We start from the raw sequence: 18,614 nt of genomic DNA on the forward strand, positions 1-18,614 counted from the left end.
CGCCATCTAGCGATCATTATATGTCAGTAACAGCTTCCTTGTATAAATATAAAGTGGTATGAGGAGTTTAATTGAACCCTACGCCACTGTTTCCTTAAACTAGAAGCTGAGTGAATATTTACTGCTGGAAGGTCTAATTTACACTGGAGAGTGATATCATTTTTCTTTATGCTTTAAAAATTAAATTCTTTAGAAATTTTTATTCAGTTTTTATTACACACTGTGCTGTAATGGCTCCCGCAAGCTTAAGACTCTCCACAGGGGGTGCCATTAGTGCACAACTAGCTCTGTTTGAGTCGATTCTGCGCATGCGTGGACCAATTATTTTTACAGTTTTCATGTGTTTTTCATGATAATTCTGTTTTTCTCGTTGCTTCATGCAATCTCTGCTTACCGTTAATATTTGCTAGAGTGAAAAAGTGTAAACTGTGATTAAAAAAATAAAAGTAATAAAAAACGATTTCTTATCACCTCTGTTACCTCATAATTATTACTCTCATATAGTCACTAACACTATATCTCTCATATACGTCTGCTGGGAGCATTCTCTGATATGATGCTTTTAGCCTGTAGAAATATCCCACCTACTGGTTCATTTAGGCACATTTACCTTCATAAAGAAACACATGGCTGCACAACTCGACCGGACCGCCATCGTCTGCATAGCAATTATCAAACAGGTACAAACTACATCCTCTCCTTATTAGAAGTACTTGAGCAGCTTTGGTGTAGAGATGGTTATTGAGAAGCTTTTCAGAGTATTAACACAGTTCTGTGCTGTTGAAGCATTTGACTCCTGACTCCATGCTGCCATCTAGCGTCTAGTTTCATTTCCTACAATGACTGTTTCTGTCCTTTAATACAACGTAAATGTCAATTTGATATTTTCTAAATTAAATTAATATACCACTGATATAATTCTCATTCTTATTAACAACCGATAAAGATAATAAAATAAACTTTATTTTACCTAAAAATGTCTCTCTCTTTTTTCTTTTTTTACACACTTTCACACACTCTGGAAAGTGGGCGTCAGAGTGACTGCATTCAACCCATATTCACTTCCTAATCAATGCTAAACGAGTCTGTGTGTGTCTGTTGGGATTGTTGGGCCCTCATCTGTTTAGACGCATACTATCCTAATTGCTGCTGCCCTAACATTGCATTTAAACCACTCCCATTTGTTCAGAGGTGAAATTTCCAGTAGTGAAATATCTTCAATTAAGTAAAAGGTTACTATTAAATTTCCAAATTGAATTCAAAGGTGATTTACATTTGTTCCCAAGAGAGGAACAAGGTAACTGAACAGTGATCAGTTAAAGGAGATGCTGAAATTTCACAGCTTAAAATACTATCCGTCACATTGTGAGGGATTAACCAGTAGTGTAGCCTTGAACACTGACCGTTATTGGAAGCATTAAACCAGGTGTACTGTCTGGCATTGGGGTTTCTCCAACAGTCTGTCAGATTAGTATTGGAGACTAAGTTATTGAAAATATAATCAAAAAGATGATGCTGCCCTCTAGAGGGAAGACGGTCAACTGAGCCATCTGGAACTACATTAAAGTCTTCTCCTATAACAACCTGATCTGTCGAGTATTTTACCTTCCATTACTTTATCTTCCTACAAAGGTCTGCTTCAAACATTTGGTTAATCGCAATACTGTTAATCGCATATACACAAACTAAAATGAATTTTGCTCCATCAGTATTCACAACTACCAATGACTAATAACATCTGTATCACATACATGGTCCAATAAATCTACACTATGGTAGCTTGCTTTGACAAGTAAGTGAAACTCACCAGAACATGTGATCCATGTACAAACGGTCCGAGTTAGCACAAGAAATATGCGTGGTGACGTCAACAACTAATCGTCTATTAAATACTAATGAACTAATTGGGTCGTCGATTTTTGTAGACTATGTCGATTAGCTGTTGCACCCCTACAGCAGATATTCTGTCTGGTTTGTTCTGTAAAGTAATGAAATAAAAACAGTAATATTACTAATATTAGAATCTAAACAGTTGGTAATTATGTGGAATATTATATGGAAATTATATAAACATCAGCGAAAATATGTAAAATTGGTATATTTGGAATAGTACAATAATATATGTTGTTTATATCCTGTAATATAACCTTATTTTCTACTACAGACTCACTCACTATAAGAGCTTATATGTAAATATGTTTATTTGGAACAGATCGTGCATAATAGTGTAAAATAGTGTATATGTTTATATATTCTGTATTTGAATGTGAATATTGTATACTTGGTCACTATAAAAGATTTTTAAATATAAATATAAAAGACTATAAAAGATTTTAGGGAAGCACTCATTTGTTAGCCTGATAATGTCTCTGTCTGTCTGTCTCTCAGTAAAGGCTGAAGAGGCCATGGACCAGCACAGAGGTCCCTCCACCAGTGGAGCTTGTCTCGGACTGAGTCAGAAATAGTGGGTGGACTAACGTAAGTCTAAATCAAGTGTGATTCAGAACCTGATTTCTGAACATCTTCAGTTGAGTCATGTATGAATGCTGCTGATCTGTTTCTTAAACTGGTTGTTTTTGGAACTAAATCTACATCCACAGAGGAGCTTTACTACCTCTGATCTAAAGGAGAAGTGTATTCAATGAGGGAGGAGCATAGTAATGAGGCCGCCCTGACCTGCAGACAAACGATTTCTCAAACCCTGAAACTAAAATATGAATATTTAATCATTATGTACATTTAAAAATATTTATCTAAATTTCATAAAAATATACCTCAGAAGATAAATGTACCATTTCTGTAGGAGATGTTCCCAAATAAATCTTGCTGTTGGTAAAACAACCATTGAGGAGCAGATTGTGGTACTCATCATCCATAAGGAGCTGAAGGTCTGGACAGCGATGCCAAGGTTCCTATTTTCCTGTTATTTAAACAATTATTTTTTAAACCAGATATGAACCAATTATGGTTACCTGGTGGATTTGATTGCATTCTGCGACAACAGCTTTAGTGAGGTCAGTATATTGGTTGATCACCCCACCTAATCATCCCCAACTCTCCAACCCATCTCTAATATTTTGTATGGAGCACCATCCATCATTTCAGAAAACACAGTTCCACTGCTCCACAGCTCAATCTAACCTACAGGGGCTAGACAAGCTGTGTGTGTGTGCATTTGCACATCTGTGTCAGCAATGGGTGCAACATAAAGTAGCTGAAAGCATTGTTTAGAAAGGTTGTCCACAAATATTTGGACTTATTGTGTAAGTTAAGTGAAACGCTTGGTAGGTTTGAAAGTAGGTTACTCTCAGACAACCCTGAAAAAAGTGCAGTGGTTGAATGTTCTTCACCTCAGGCATCAGCTCTCCACTGGTGTCCAGTTCAATATGGAGGGTGAAGCTTGTTCCGGTGGCCTCAGTGATACAGACCAGAACTTCCACACTCTGTTGGACAGCGGATCTCCTCCCATAGACACTGCTTGATTTACCAGCCTAGGACCAGAGGACCGGAAAGTGATCCATACTGAGGCCATGGAACAGCAGGGATGTCTCTCCACCAATGAAGCTCGTCTCTGGGACTGAATCAGGAGCAGTGGGTGTTCTGAAGGCAGTCTGAATCAAGAAGCACAACAAGAAGATTCAGAACCTGATTTCTGAACATCTTCAGTTGAGTCATGTACAGGTGCTGGTCATAAAATTAGAATATTTTGAAAAAGATGATTTATTTCAATTCCATTCAAAAAGGTAAACTTGTATATTATATTAATTCATTACACACAGACTGATATATTTCAAGTGTTTATTTATTTTAATTTTGATGGTTATAACTGACAACTAATGAAACCCCAAATTCAATATTTATATTATATCTATCAATATATATATATATATATATATATATATATATATATATATATATATATATATATATATATATATATATATGGAAACTCAGTTGTTTCTGATGTGGACATGAAGCGGACTTACTGAGAAGCAATGCACTGTAAAAAGTGGGACTGGGGTTTATTAATATTTACTAAATAATTAAAAGTTACCAACACATAATAAAATAAGAATATATGTAGTTTAAAATCAAATCGAGTTTTTAATGTTTTTATTAATTGTATGTAACACAAATATTGCTTTAATAATAAAATTAGCTGAGTAGAATTTACTTAACGGCAATATTATATATATATAAGTTGCTAGTACTCGGACATCACGAAGCGCTGTTGATTCTGATTGGGTTGTTAAAATTGATTTTTGAACGTCTATGATTATCTGCAAGACTAAGCACACACCAAAGCTCTGCATACTGTTAGTCATAGTCTGACGCCAATAAAAAAGGGTTGATTTACTCATTGTAGCAGTTACTGATTAAAGATTACCCAAGGAAAATGCACTGCTGGGATTCAAACCCAGGATCTCCTGTGTACTAGACAGGCACTACAACCAACTAAGCCACTGCGCCCTACCTGAAAGGTAATCTATATCAATACAATATAGCTTCAGGCAAATTCAAAAACATTCTCTTGCATACAAACTTCACACAGACAGAAAAAACAACTTCCCTGAATAGGAACCTCTGCATTTTCCAGAAACAAAAAACATCACATGTACATATACATGTACAGAGTAGGAGACCTGGTCACACAGAATGTACACACAAAAGCTTAGCATCTTTTGTTTAGCCTTCAGGTTCCATTTAAACATCTTTTAATGGATCAGCAAACATCATTCTGATTCAGAAAAGGCTAAAATCCAAAATTTCAAACTGCTTCATCTCACTTTTCACAAATACATGCAGAATCTTCTGCAGCACAAATATGTTCCAATACCCCAACATCAAACAGAATATTTCTGAAAGTTTGAAATTGCTATTAATTAGGTAAAAAGACTAGACCAAATCTTGCAAATAAAAGTACAAAAAGGTAGTAGACAGAGCTATAAAGAAGAGGAAACACTCTCGACTCTGGTGGGACTCGATCCCACAACCTTTGAATTGCTCCAGCGATTCATCTAGAAGTCCAACGCGCTATCCACTGTGACACAGAGCCCAGGTGAAGAAATTGGTTCCTTGGCCAACCTTCCTATAAAATAACAGTAGTGCTGCTAATATTTGAGGCAAATAATAAATTTACTATGCATATGTAAATCCCAGTGGTCTGATGATTATCTGCAAGTCTAAGCACACACCAAAGCTCTGCATACTGTTAGTCATAGTCTGACGCCAATAAAAAAAGGGTTGATTTACTCATTGTAGCAGTTACTGATTAAAGATTACCCAAGGAAAAGGCACCGCTGGGATTCGAACCCAGGATCTCCTATTTACTAGACAGGCGCTATAACCAACTAAGCCACGGCGCCCTACATGACTGGTTTTCTATATCAATACAATATAGCTTCAGGCAAACTCAAAAACATTCTCTTGCATACAAACTTTACACAGACAGCAAAAACAACTTCCCTGATTAGGAACCTCTGCATTTTCCAGAAACAAATAACATCAACTCTGAAAGCTTGTCTCAATTGCTTAAACCTATCATATACATGTACAGAGTACTAGACCTTGTCACGCAGAATGTACACACAAAACTTAGCATCTTTTGTTTACCCTTCAGGTTCCGTTTAAACATCTTTTAATGGATCAGCAAACATCATTCTGATTCAGAAAAGGCTAAAATCCTACATTTCAAACTGCTTCATCTCACTTTTCACAAATACATGCAGAATCTTCTGCAGCACAAATATGTTCCAATACCCCAACATCAAACAGAATATTTCTGAAAGTTTGAAATTGCTATTAATTAGGTAAAAAGACTAGAGAAAATCTTGCAAATAAAAGTACAAAAAGGTAGTAGACAGAGCTATAAAGAAGAGGAAACACTCTCGACTCTGGTGGGACTCGAACCCACAACCTTTGAATTGCTCCAGCTATTTAACTAGAAGTCCAATGAGTTATCTATTGCACCACAGAGCCCAGGTGAAGAAACTGGTTCCTTGGCCAACCTTCCTATAAAATAACAGTAGTGCTGCTAATATTTGAGGCAAATAATAAATTTACTATGCATATGTAAATCCCAGTGGTCTGATGATTATCTGCAAGTCTAAGCACACACCAAAGCTCTGCATACTGTTAGCCATAGTCTGACGCCAATAAAAAAAGGGTTGATTTACTCATTGTAGCAGTTACTGATTAAAGATTACCCAAGGAAAAGGCACTGCTGGGATTCCAACCCAGGATCTCCTGTTTACTAGACAGGCGCTATAACCAACTAAGACACGGCACCCTAACTGACTGGTTTTCTATATCAACACAATATAGCTTCAGGCAAACTCAAAAACATTCTCTTGCATACAAACTTCACACAGACAGCAAAAACAACTTCCCTGATTAGGAACCTCTGCATTTTCCAGAAACAAATAACATCAACTCTGAAAGCTTGTCTCAATTGCTTAAACCTAACATATACATGTACAGAGTACTAGACCTTGTCACGCAGAATGTACACACAAAACTTAGCATCTTTTGTTTACCCTTCAGGTTCTGTTTAAACATCTTTTAATGGATCAGCAAACATCATTCTGATTCAGAAAAGGCTAAAATCCTACATTTCAAACTGCTTCATCTCACTTTTCACAAATACATGCAGAATCTTCTGCAGCACAAATATGTTCCAATACCCCAACATCAAACAGAATATTTCTGAAAGTTTGAAATTGCTATTAATTAGGTAAAAAAGACTAGACCAAATCTTGCAAATAAAAGTACAAAAAGGTAGTAGACAGAGCTATAAAGAAGAGGGAACACTCTCCACTCTGGTGGGACTCGATCCCACAACCTTTGAATTGCTCCAACTATTTATCTAGAAGTCCAATGCGCTATCCATTGCGCCACAGAGCCCAGGTGAAGAAACTGGTTCCTTGGCCAACCTTCCTATAAAATAACAGTAGTGCTGCTAATATTTGAGGCAAATAATAAATTTACTATGCATATGTAAATCCCAGTGGTCTGATGATTATCTGCAAGTCTAAGCACACACCAAAGCTCTGCATACTGTTAGTCATAGTCTGACGCCAATAAAAAAAAGGGTTGATTTACTCATTGTAGCAGTTACTGATTAAAGATTACCCAAGGAAAAGGCACCACTGGGATTCGAACCCAGGATCTCCTGTTTACTAGACAGGCGCTATAACCAACTAAGCCACGGCACCCTACATGACTGGTTTTCTATATCAATACAATGTAGCTTCAGGCAAACTCAAAAACATTCTCTTGCATACAAACTTTACACAGACAGCAAAAACAACTTCCCTGATTAGGAACCTCTGCATTTTCCAGAAACAAATAACATCAACTCTGAAAGCTTGTCTCAATTGCTTAAACCTATCATATACATGTACAGAGTACTAGACCTTGTCACGCAGAATGTACACAAAAAACTTAGCATCTTTTGTTTACCCTTCAGGTTCTGTTTAAACATCTTTTAATGGATCAGCAAACATCATTCTGATTCAGAAAAGGCTAAAATCCTACATTTCAAACTGCTTCATCTCACTTTTCACAAATACATGCAGAATCTTCTGCAGCACAAATATGTTCCAATACCCCAACATCAAACAGAATATTTCTGAAAGTTTGAAATTGCTATTAATTAGGTAAAAAGACTAGACCAAATCTTGCAAATAAAAGTACAAAAAGGTAGTAGACAGAGCTATAAAGAAGAGGGAACACTCTCCACTCTGGTGGGACTCGATCCCACAACCTTTGAATTGCTCCAACTATTTATCTAGAAGTCCAATGCGCTATCCATTGCGCCACAGAGCCCAGGTGAAGAAACTGGTTCCTTGGCCAACCTTCCTATAAAATAACAGTAGTGCTGCTAATATTTGAGGCAAATAATAAATTTACTATGCATATGTAAATCCCAGTGGTCTGATGATTATCTGCAAGTCTAAGCACACACCAAAGCTCTGCATACTGTTAGTCATAGTCTGACGCCAATAAAAAAAAGGGTTGATTTACTCATTGTAGCAGTTACTGATTAAAGATTACCCAAGGAAAAGGCACCGCTGGGATTCGAACCCAGGATCTCCTGTTTACTAGACAGGCGCTATAACCAACTAAGCCACGGCGCCCTACATGACTGGTTTTCTATATCAATACAATGTAGCTTCAGGCAAACTCAAAAACATTCTCTTGCATACAAAGTTTACACAGACAGCAAAAACAACTTCCCTGATTAGGAACCTCTGCATTTTCCAGAAACAAATAACATCAACTCTGAAAGCTTGTCTCAATTGCTTAAACCTATCATATACATGTACAGAGTACTAGACCTTGTCACGCAGAATGTACACAAAAAACTTAGCATCTTTTGTTTACCCTTCAGGTTCTGTTTAAACATCTTTTAATGGATCAGCAAACATCATTCTGATTCAGAAAAGGCTAAAATCCTACATTTCAAACTGCTTCATCTCACTTTTCACAAATACATGCAGAATCTTCTGCAGCACAAATATGTTCCAATACCCCAACATCAAACAGAATATTTCTGAAAGTTTGAAATTGCTATTAATTAGGTAAAAAGACTAGAGAAAATCTTGCAAATAAAAGTACAAAAAGGTAGTAGACAGAGCTATAAAGAAGAGGAAACACTCTCGACTCTGGTGGGACTCGAACCCACAACCTTTGAATTGCTCCAGCTATTTATCTAGAAGTCCAATGCGCTATCCATTGCGCCACAGAGCCTAGGTGAAAAAACTGGTTCCTTGGCCAACCTTCCTATAAAATAACAGTAGTGCTGCTAATATTTGAGGCAAATAATAAATTTACCATGCATATGTAAATCCCAGTGGTCTGATGATTATCTGCAAGTCTAAGCACACACCAAAGCTCTGCATACTGTTAGTCATAGTCTGACGCCAATAAAAAAAGGGTTGATTTACTCATTGTAGCAGTTACTGATTAAAGATTACCCAAGGAAAAGGCACCGCTGGGAATACAACCCAGGATCTCCTATTTACTAGACAGGCGCTATAACCAACTGAGCCACGGCGCCCTACCTGACTGGTTTTCTATATCAACACAATATAGCTTCAGGCAAACTCAAAAACATTCTCTTGCATACAAACTTCACACAGACAGCAAAAACAACTTCCCTGATTAGGAACCTCTGCATTTTCCAGAAACAAATAACATCAACTCTGAAAGCTTGTCTCAATTGCTTAAACCTATCATATACATGTACAGAGTACTAGACCTTGTCACGCAGAATGTACACACAAAACTTAGCATCTTTTGTTTACCCTTCAGGTTCTGTTTAAACATCTTTTAATGGATCAGCAAACATCATTCTGATTCAGAAAAGGCTAAAATCCTACATTTCAAACTGCTTCATCTCACTTTTCACAAATACATGCAGAATCTTCTGCAGCACAAATATGTTCCAATACCCCAACATCAAACAGAATATTTCTGAAAGTTTGAAATTGCTATTAATTAGGTAAAAAGACTAGACCAAATCTTGCAAATAAAAGTACAAAAAGGTAGTAGACAGAGCTATAAAGAAGAGGGAACACTCTCCACTCTGGTGGGACTCGATCCCACAACCTTTGAATTGCTCCAACTATTTATCTAGAAGTCCAATGCGCTATCCATTGCGCCACAGAGCCCAGGTGAAGAAACTGGTTCCTTGGCCAACCTTCCTATAAAATAACAGTAGTGCTGCTAATATTTGAGGCAAATAATAAATTTACTATGCATATGTAAATCCCAGTGGTCTGATGATTATCTGCAAGTCTAAGCACACACCAAAGCTCTGCATACTGTTAGCCATAGTCTGACGCCAATAAAAAAAGGGTTGATTTACTCATTGTAGCAGTTACTGATTAAAGATTACCCAAGGAAAAGGCACCGCTGGGATTCCAACCCAGGATCTCCTGTTTACTAGACAGGCGCTATAACCAACTAAGACACGGCACCCTAACTGACTGGTTTTCTATATCAACACAATATAGCTTCAGGCAAACTCAAAAACATTCTCTTGCATACAAACTTCACACAGACAGCAAAAACAACTTCCCTGATTAGGAACCTCTGCATTTTCCAGAAACAAATAACATCAACTCTGAAAGCTTGTCTCAATTGCTTAAACCTATCATATACATGTACAGAGTACTAGACCTTGTCACGCAGAATGTACACACAAAACTTAGCATCTTTTGTTTACCCTTCAGGTTCTGTTTAAACATCTTTTAATGGATCAGCAAACATCATTCTGATTCAGAAAAGGCTAAAATCCTACATTTCAAACTGCTTCATCTCACTTTTCACAAATACATGCAGAATCTTCTGCAGCACAAATATGTTCCAATACCCCAACATCAAACAGAATATTTCTGAAAGTTTGAAATTGCTATTAATTAGGTAAAAAGACTAGACCAAATCTTGCAAATAAAAGTACAAAAAGGTAGTAGACAGAGCTATAAAGAAGAGGGAACACTCTCCACTCTGGTGGGACTCGATCCCACAACCTTTGAATTGCTCCAACTATTTATCTAGAAGTCCAATGCGCTATCCATTGCGCCACAGAGCCCAGGTGAAGAAACTGGTTCCTTGGCCAACCTTCCTATAAAATAACAGTAGTGCTGCTAATATTTGAGGCAAATAATAAATTTACTATGCATATGTAAATCCCAGTGGTCTGATGATTATCTGCAAGTCTAAGCACACACCAAAGCTCTGCATACTGTTAGTCATAGTCTGACGCCAATAAAAAAAAGGGTTGATTTACTCATTGTAGCAGTTACTGATTAAAGATTACCCAAGGAAAAGGCACCGCTGGGATTCGAACCCAGGATCTCCTGTTTACTAGACAGGCGCTATAACCAACTAAGCCACGGCGCCCTACATGACTGGTTTTCTATATCAATACAATGTAGCTTCAGGCAAACTCACAAACATTCTCTTGCATACAAACTTTACACAGACAGCAAAAACAACTTCCCTGATTAGGAACCTCTGCATTTTCCAGAAACAAATAACATCAACTCTGAAAGCTTGTCTCAATTGCTTAAACCTATCATATACATGTACAGAGTACTAGACCTTGTCACGCAGAATGTACACAAAAAACTTAGCATCTTTTGTTTACCCTTCAGGTTCTGTTTAAACATCTTTTAATGGATCAGCAAACATCATTCTGATTCAGAAAAGGCTACATTTCAAACTGCTTCATCTCACTTTTCACAAATACATGCAGAATCTTCTGCAGCACAAATATGTTCCAATACCCCAACATCAAACAGAATATTTCTGAAAGTTTGAAATTGCTATTAATTAGGTAAAAAGACTAGAGAAAATCTTGCAAATAAAAGTACAAAAAGGTAGTAGACAGAGCTATAAAGAAGAGGAAACACTCTCGACTCTGGTGGGACTCGAACCCACAACCTTTGAATTGCTCCAGCTATTTATCTAGAAGTCCAATGCGCTATACATTGCGCCACAGAGCCTAGGGGAAAAAACTGGTTCCTTGGCCAACCTTCCTATAAAATAACAGTAGTGCTGCTAATATTTGAGGCAAATAATGAATTTACTATGCATATGTAAATCCCAGTGGTCTGATGATTATCTGCAAGTCTAAGCACACACCAAAGCTCTGCATACTGTTAGTCATAGTCTGACGCCAATAAAAAAAAGGGTTGATTTACTCATTGTAGCAGTTACTGATTAAAGATTACCCAAGGAAAAGGCACCGCTGGGATTTCCTGTTTACTAGACAGGCGCTTGTTGTGTTGACTTGTCGTTCAGAGTCAGACATTAACCACACACGATTATGGAACAGAGAGCTTACTATTTTCTTTATTCTTCCCCTCCTTTCCTCTCTTCTTTCTCTTACCTCAAACAGTCCACTATTGCCCCCCAGTGTCCTAAATCCGTAACAACGAATTTGTTTAATATATGCATTAAACACATTGCATATGGACACAACATCTTCCCTCTTGAACAAAGAATACTTCTTGTAACTCAGAAGAACCTGACAGTATTATTAATGTAACAGTAACGCTTTAACTAAAACCTGAATATTGTAAATCACATTTCATGATCATTCCATAACAAAATCTTTAGTCCAGCTAGGTGCATTTCTAATTCTGACAGGTCTGGACTGGCTAACCGAGTCAGAGTTAGTTATTTGGTCAGTCCCTGTATCAGTACAGTCCATTGCCCTATCAGAATCCACATCTGTGCTCAAGTTGGGAAGTACGGACAGATGTGAGGAGTTCCAGGTTCTTCCATCATCCAACAAGTATGTATCCGGTCCTTTCTTTGTCACGTTCTAGGTTTAGAAAACTTCAGTTCTCCTTTCTTCACTTTTCATGGTTTCCTCACCCTCACTTTGTCACCAGGCCGGAAGTTGGAAGACTTGGCATGTCTTTGATGATCGGTGTACGCTTTCATTTTCTGTTGTTTACTCCCCACTCTTTCTCGCATCGCTTTCTTCTCTGTTAGTGGGGCAGGCATATCGATCACCTGTAGCTTTGTTCTCATTCGCCGGCCATGGAGCAGTTCTGATGGGGATACTCCAGTGGTTGAATGAGGAGTTGCTCTGTAGTCCCTCAGGTAAGTTCTCAGGAATGACTTCCAGGGTTCTCCTTGAATGGATGCAGTCTGTAAGCAGTCCTTAACACTTCTGTTGAATCTCTCAACTTCTCCATTAGCTCTTGGGTAGTACACTGAAGATCTCAGGTGTTGTATTCCACTCTCTTTGAGAAAGTCAGCAAACGAGAAATTGAGGACCATTGTCACTTATCAGCGTCTTTGGGATTCCTTCTCGAGAGAAAAGGGCAGTCAGGAACTGTATATTAGTAGCTGTGTCAACGCGGTGAGCAAACGCTACTTCAGGCCATTTACTAAAGTAATCTACCAGTGATATGGCAAATCTACAATCAGGAGGAGCTTTCTCAAATGGGCCTATGATGTCTACGGACACCTTTTCCCAAGCAGCAGCTGGTAGGGGAACTGGTTGCAGTGGAGCATCATGGGTGACAGTTGTCTTGTCATTCTGTTGGCAGGTTGAGCAGTTCTTAATGCATATTTCTATCTGAGAGTCCATTTTGGGCCACCAGTACAACTCTCTAAGGCGTTGTTTGGTACGCACAATACCCTGGTGGGTTTCATGGGCTAGCACAATGAGTCTTTTCTGCAATGACTCTGGCACAAGTAATCTGTGAGACCCTCTGACTATGCATTCATTCATGACAGCAAGTTCATGGCGAATTGGAAAGTATGGCTGTATGTTAAGATCGAGTGTAGACTTCCGTGATGGCCAGCCTCTCTGTATCTGTGCACGGAGTTTAGTGAGCACTGGACAGTCATTACATTCTGAACGGAAGTCTTCCTCAGACACAGCACTCAGGTCAGTGAGTATGGCAGCCACTGACTCAATCTCTTCTGCGTATGCAGTGTCAGTTTCAGGCAGTGGGAGTCTCGACAGGCAGTCAGCAACATGGTTCAGGGACCCTGTTCTGTATTCAACGTCGTAGTCAAACTCTAGGAGACGAGCAGACCATCGGGTAATGCGGAGACCAGCACGGTTATTGCCTTTGGTAGTCAGCAGCGTGGTAAGTGCTTGGTGATCAGTGCGTAACAGGAATCTCCTTCCCCACAGCCATGTCCGCCATTTCTCGGCAGCCCAGACGCAAGCTAGCGCTTCCTTCTCGACTATAGAGTATTTCCTCTCTGCCTCAGAAAGACTGCGAGATGCAAAAGCAACAGTCTGCTCTGCCCCGTTACTGTCCATCTGAGTCAAGACTGCACCTACCCCATAGTCTGAGGCATCTGTTGAAACAATGGTTGACTTACTGGGGTCAAACATCACCAGTGCAGTGCTATGCACAATCAACTGCTTGACTTGCTTAAATGCTGCTTGAGCTGTCTTGTTCCAGTGAAATGAACAATCTTTTCAAAGAAGAGCTCTCATGGGCTCAACGACAGTTGCGTAATTTGGCACAAACTTGCTGCACCATGCACTCAGGCCAAGGAAAGAGCGCAAGGTTGCAGGATCGGAAGGGGACGGTGCATTCAGAATAGCAGCAACGTGAGAGTCATCTGGCAGCAGACCCTCTGGTCCAATCTTTTGACCAAGGAAGCTTAGTGTGGTTTGCCGGAGTTGGCATTTGTTAACATTGAGCTTCAGTCCAGCATCATTGATTTTGCACAACACCGCACTCAGGTTGGCGTCATGCTCCGCCTCTGACGATCCATATGTAATGACGTCATCAAGGTAGCATTGCACCCCCTTCATGCCACTGAGAATCTGCATCATCATCTTTTGGAAAGCTGCTGGGGCTGAACACAGTCCATATGGGACTCTGCAGTACCGGTACAGTCCTTCATGTGTAATGAAAGCAGTGAGCCTCCTACTCTCTTCATGCAGCGTCAGTTGATGGTAAGCAGATTTCAAATCCAGAGTTGAGAACATCACGGCGCCACGCAGTTCTGACAGAATGTCCTCAATCAGTGGCAATGGATGGCTATCCCTAATCACAGCCTTGTTAAGTTCCCTCAGGTCAACACACATGCGTATGCCACCAGTTCTCTTTTTGGTGACCACAATTGGAGAGACCCATTCAGACGCATCAATTTTCTCAATTATGCCGTGTTTTTCCAGGTCCTTGAGTTCCTCGGAGACAGCATCGCGGACTGAGAGAGTTAAGTGTCGGAGGTTCTGTCGTACAGGCTTCACATCAGGCCGGAGCTTCACTTTGTGCACGAAGTTTCTCGCACATCCGAACGTGGCAGGTGACCCACCATCATGTTCAAAGTGAGTAGATGGAGCTTTGGCTTGGTGGAGCGTTGCACAGATTTCCGACGCCTGTGTTAGTAACTGTCCTCCTTTAATCTGCAGCTGGAGAGCAGTAACCAGGTCCATGCCCAGTACAGGTGTCCCTGTCTTCACTATGTAAAAGTCAGTAGAGGCAGTACTACCATTGTGAGTAACGTCAGCTCTAAGACATCCTATCACATTCAGTTTTTCCTTAGAATACGTCACAAGCTGCACTTTTGGATTATGCAGTTTAACTGAGCTAAAATTAGCATTGTAAATACTATTAGGCAGTATAGAAACGCCAGATCCTGTATCAACTAGCAATTTTACATTACATGCAGCAGTAGTATTTGGTAGAGTGATGGTAACAGGGCACATTAGTTTAATTGCATCAACAGTGAAATTATTTTCAACGCTTAAAACACACATTTCAGGCACAGTCACTTCATTAACTGGCTTTCGAGAGGACTTGCATACTCTTGAGAAGTGTCCCAATTTTCCACATGACTTGCATTTAGAGTTTGTTGCAGGGCACGACTTGTCATTTGCTTTGTGCTCAGCAGCACCACACCGGTAGCATGACGTCGCACCATCAGTTTTACGAGCAGGTTTTTGTTTTGGGTTACGTGCCTTCTTTTGCACTTGCACAGCAGCAACGGGCTTTGTATCAGTCACAGAAATCGCTAACAGCTATAGCGGCTTCAGTACGCCTGGCTACATCCAGAGTTTTATCCAGTGTCAAACCTTCTTCCATTAAAAGTCTTTCACGGATGCGGGAACTGTTTGTTTTCTCTACAATTTGATCCCGAAGCATCTCATCCTCCATAGCTCCAAACTGACATTTTTTTACCAGTTCACGCAATGCTGCGACATAGTGATCAATTGACTCACCTACAGCTTGTGCTCTTTGCCTAAAGCGGTATCTTTCTGCGACAATGTTTAGTTTTGGACTGAAGTGCTTCTCCAAAGCCTTTACTGAGCCCTCATAGTCATCTTTTTCGAGTGGTAAGGTGCTGTAGATTCGGTTACCCTCCGTTCCCAAGCAGTGAATAAGCAAGGCTCTCTTCCTCTCGGCAGGAAACTCGCCTCCCCCGACAGCAAGCAGATTTTCCAAGTAGCAAATGGAATTGTCGGGTTGCCTGGGCAGTCCAGGAACACAGCAGGAGGTTGCAAGGAGAGCAGAGCCATGTCTGTATCTTCACTCCTTCTCTCGTCGCCACTTTGTTGTGTTGCTTGTCGTTCAGAGTCAGACATTAACCACACACGATTATGGAACAGAGAGCTTACTATTTTGTTTATTCTTCTCCTCCTTTCCTCTCTTCTTTCTCTTACCTCAAACAGTCCACTAGTGCCCCCAGTGTCCTAAATCCGTAACAACGAATTTGTTTAATATATGCATTAAACACATTGCATATGGACACAACAAAGTTACAGCAGCTTCAAGAAAAATGACATTCACTGGCCTGATGGTGGCGTTACAACAAAGCATTAAGCGTTTTTATTCAATAGCATCTGGTCTGTAGCATCTGTGTCCTACACACAAAATTCTTCTTTTTTTTTGGTAATTTCTTGATCCTTCCTACTTCAAGATTTATTTTTTTACCAATCCTCACATATCTGGTAGCAAAATACCTGCAATATTTATAATTAATAATAATTATAAGGAATAACTTGTACCTTTTGAACACTTTGACTTTGAACAAGCCCATTTTAACAAAATGTTCAGCACATTATTTTGAGGGGGTATGTCAAGTTTGGTGGACATTTGTCACAAGAAAGCGAGGCCAATAGTACATAACTCTTAGAAACCATTCATCCAGTCAACCTACAATTTTACATGCTGCATCTTTAGCCTGTTCTATAATAGTCTGACCAGAGGACTTGATATGTCAATTATTGTGGTTGGTATTAGCCAATCACATTCAAGCATACATTTGACATGCTAAACATTCACCAATCAGGGTGCAACTTAAGGGGATTTATCAATGTAGGCATATTCTATTAACCAGTGACGTTGCCAGAAATGCCTTACAATAATGCTGTCATATGCTGTTTCCTATATGTTACATTTACAGATACACCATACATAATCGATACCAATACATAAACTTATTGATCGATACAGAGTACCGATCCGATACCATTGTTAAATAAATAAACCGTATACCTCACCATGTGGGAGAGATTTAAAGCATCAGGATTTATGTAAACATTATCTCACTAACTTTGTAAAATAGTTATAAATGTATTAAATTGCTATTTATTTGTCACTAAAATAAGAACCAATTGTGCAGGACCTTGGCACAGCATTCACCTTACAATGTGTTCATTTATTTATAAGTATTTATAGGACACAGTCACACATGCCAGATTTAGTTCTTTTCAAAGGATACAAAAGTCTTCATATGAGATATGACTATTAACAGAATGTTTTTTTTTTAGTTGAAAATGCAATAATTTTGATGATTGGTTATGTGTATTGATTTGTAATGATCATTATCATTGGGCCTGTTGTGCTGGTTCTTTAGGTCTCATTGGGCCTGTTGTGGTTGGAACTTTAAGCCACTTGCCTATTGTCTATTTTCTATATTGGCATAAAAAAAAAATCCTAAAACTTAGGCCTACTTGAAGCCATAGCTGACACTCGTGTGACTCCAGTGTTGTGACTGTTTTTTTTCATGGTAATTCCTACTCCATCCACTATGTGGCAGTATATTGGAAGTAGGCCAGGTTACAAGCCAAAAGGGAGGGAACTATGAAGCAGCAAGGTGGTTTAGATGTGGCTCACTTCAGGTCTCACTGTAATGAAGATCCTTACTGGTGGAACTACAGGTTCTAACACTCACTGTAAGTTTGCTATCATTTAATTCTTTCTATATTCAGTCAAGCTTTGTGTATGTTTTATTCATGAGGTTTTGTGCTGTTCTGTTTTTGCAGAAAGCTTCACTTTTGTCTTGTTTTCTGTTTGTTTGTTTGTTTCTCTATTTGCAGTCCTTACAACTAACTTGCTCTTCTTATGGACATTGGGATAAACTTTACACACAGAAGATAAATGTATCACTCCTGAATTGACTCTCAGCTCCTCAAACCAGGGATTTCCATGGTTTAGACTTTCCTTTCACAAGGAAACACCCAGGATTATAAACTGTTATCAGAAAGAAGGATGTCTGAAATACAAACCACTTTGTGAGAGCTTGGCACAGCATTCACCTTACAATGTGTTCATTTATTTATAAGTATTTATAGGAGACAGTCACACATGCCAGATTTAGTTCTTTTCAAAGGATACAAAAGTCTTCATATGAGATGTCTATTAACAGAATGTTTTTTTTTTGTTGAAAATGCAATAATTTTGATGATTGGTTATGTGTATTGATTTGTAATTATCATTATCATTGGGCCTGTTGTGCTGGTTCTTTAGGTCTCATTGGGCCTGTTGTGGTTGGATCTTTAAACCACTTGCCTATTGTCTATTTTCTATATTGGCATAAAAAAAAAATCCTAAAACTTAGGCCTACTTGAAGCCATAGCTGACACTCATTTGACTCCAGTGTTGTGACCTTTTTTCATGGTAATTCCTACTCCATCCACTATGTGGCAGTATATTGGAAGTAGGCCAGGTTACAAGTCAAAAGGGAGGGAACTATGAAGCAGCAAGGTGGTTTAGATGTGGCTTCATGAGGTTTTGTGCTGTTCTGTTTTTGCAGAAAGTTTCACTTTTGTCTTGTTTTCTGTTTGTTTGTTTCTCTATTTGCAGTCCTTACAACTAACTTGCTCTTCTTATGGA

General features: G+C 39.0%; 4 non-coding genes across 4 annotated transcripts; all 4 read right to left on the minus strand.

The window, feature by feature from the left end:
* Positions 1–5,292: 5,292 nt before the first annotated feature.
* On the minus strand, positions 5,293–5,366 carry trnat-agu (transfer RNA threonine (anticodon AGU)). The gene has a single exon. It is a non-coding gene; the product is annotated as a tRNA-Thr (tRNA).
* Positions 5,367–8,064: 2,698 nt separating this feature from the next.
* Positions 8,065–8,138, minus strand: trnat-agu (transfer RNA threonine (anticodon AGU)). The gene has a single exon. It is a non-coding gene; the product is annotated as a tRNA-Thr (tRNA).
* A 523-nt stretch (positions 8,139–8,661) lies between these two features.
* Positions 8,662–8,751, minus strand: trnar-ucu (transfer RNA arginine (anticodon UCU)). Its single transcript is given in 2 exon segments — positions 8,662–8,697; positions 8,715–8,751. It is a non-coding gene; the product is annotated as a tRNA-Arg (tRNA).
* Positions 8,752–10,834: 2,083 nt separating this feature from the next.
* On the minus strand, positions 10,835–10,908 carry trnat-agu (transfer RNA threonine (anticodon AGU)). Its single transcript has one exon. It is a non-coding gene; the product is annotated as a tRNA-Thr (tRNA).
* Between the last annotated feature and the right edge of the window lie 7,706 nt (positions 10,909–18,614).

This window comes from Salminus brasiliensis, chromosome 4 (genome assembly GCF_030463535.1).
Source record: "Salminus brasiliensis chromosome 4, fSalBra1.hap2, whole genome shotgun sequence".
Taxonomy (NCBI): Eukaryota; Metazoa; Chordata; class Actinopteri; order Characiformes; family Bryconidae; genus Salminus; species Salminus brasiliensis.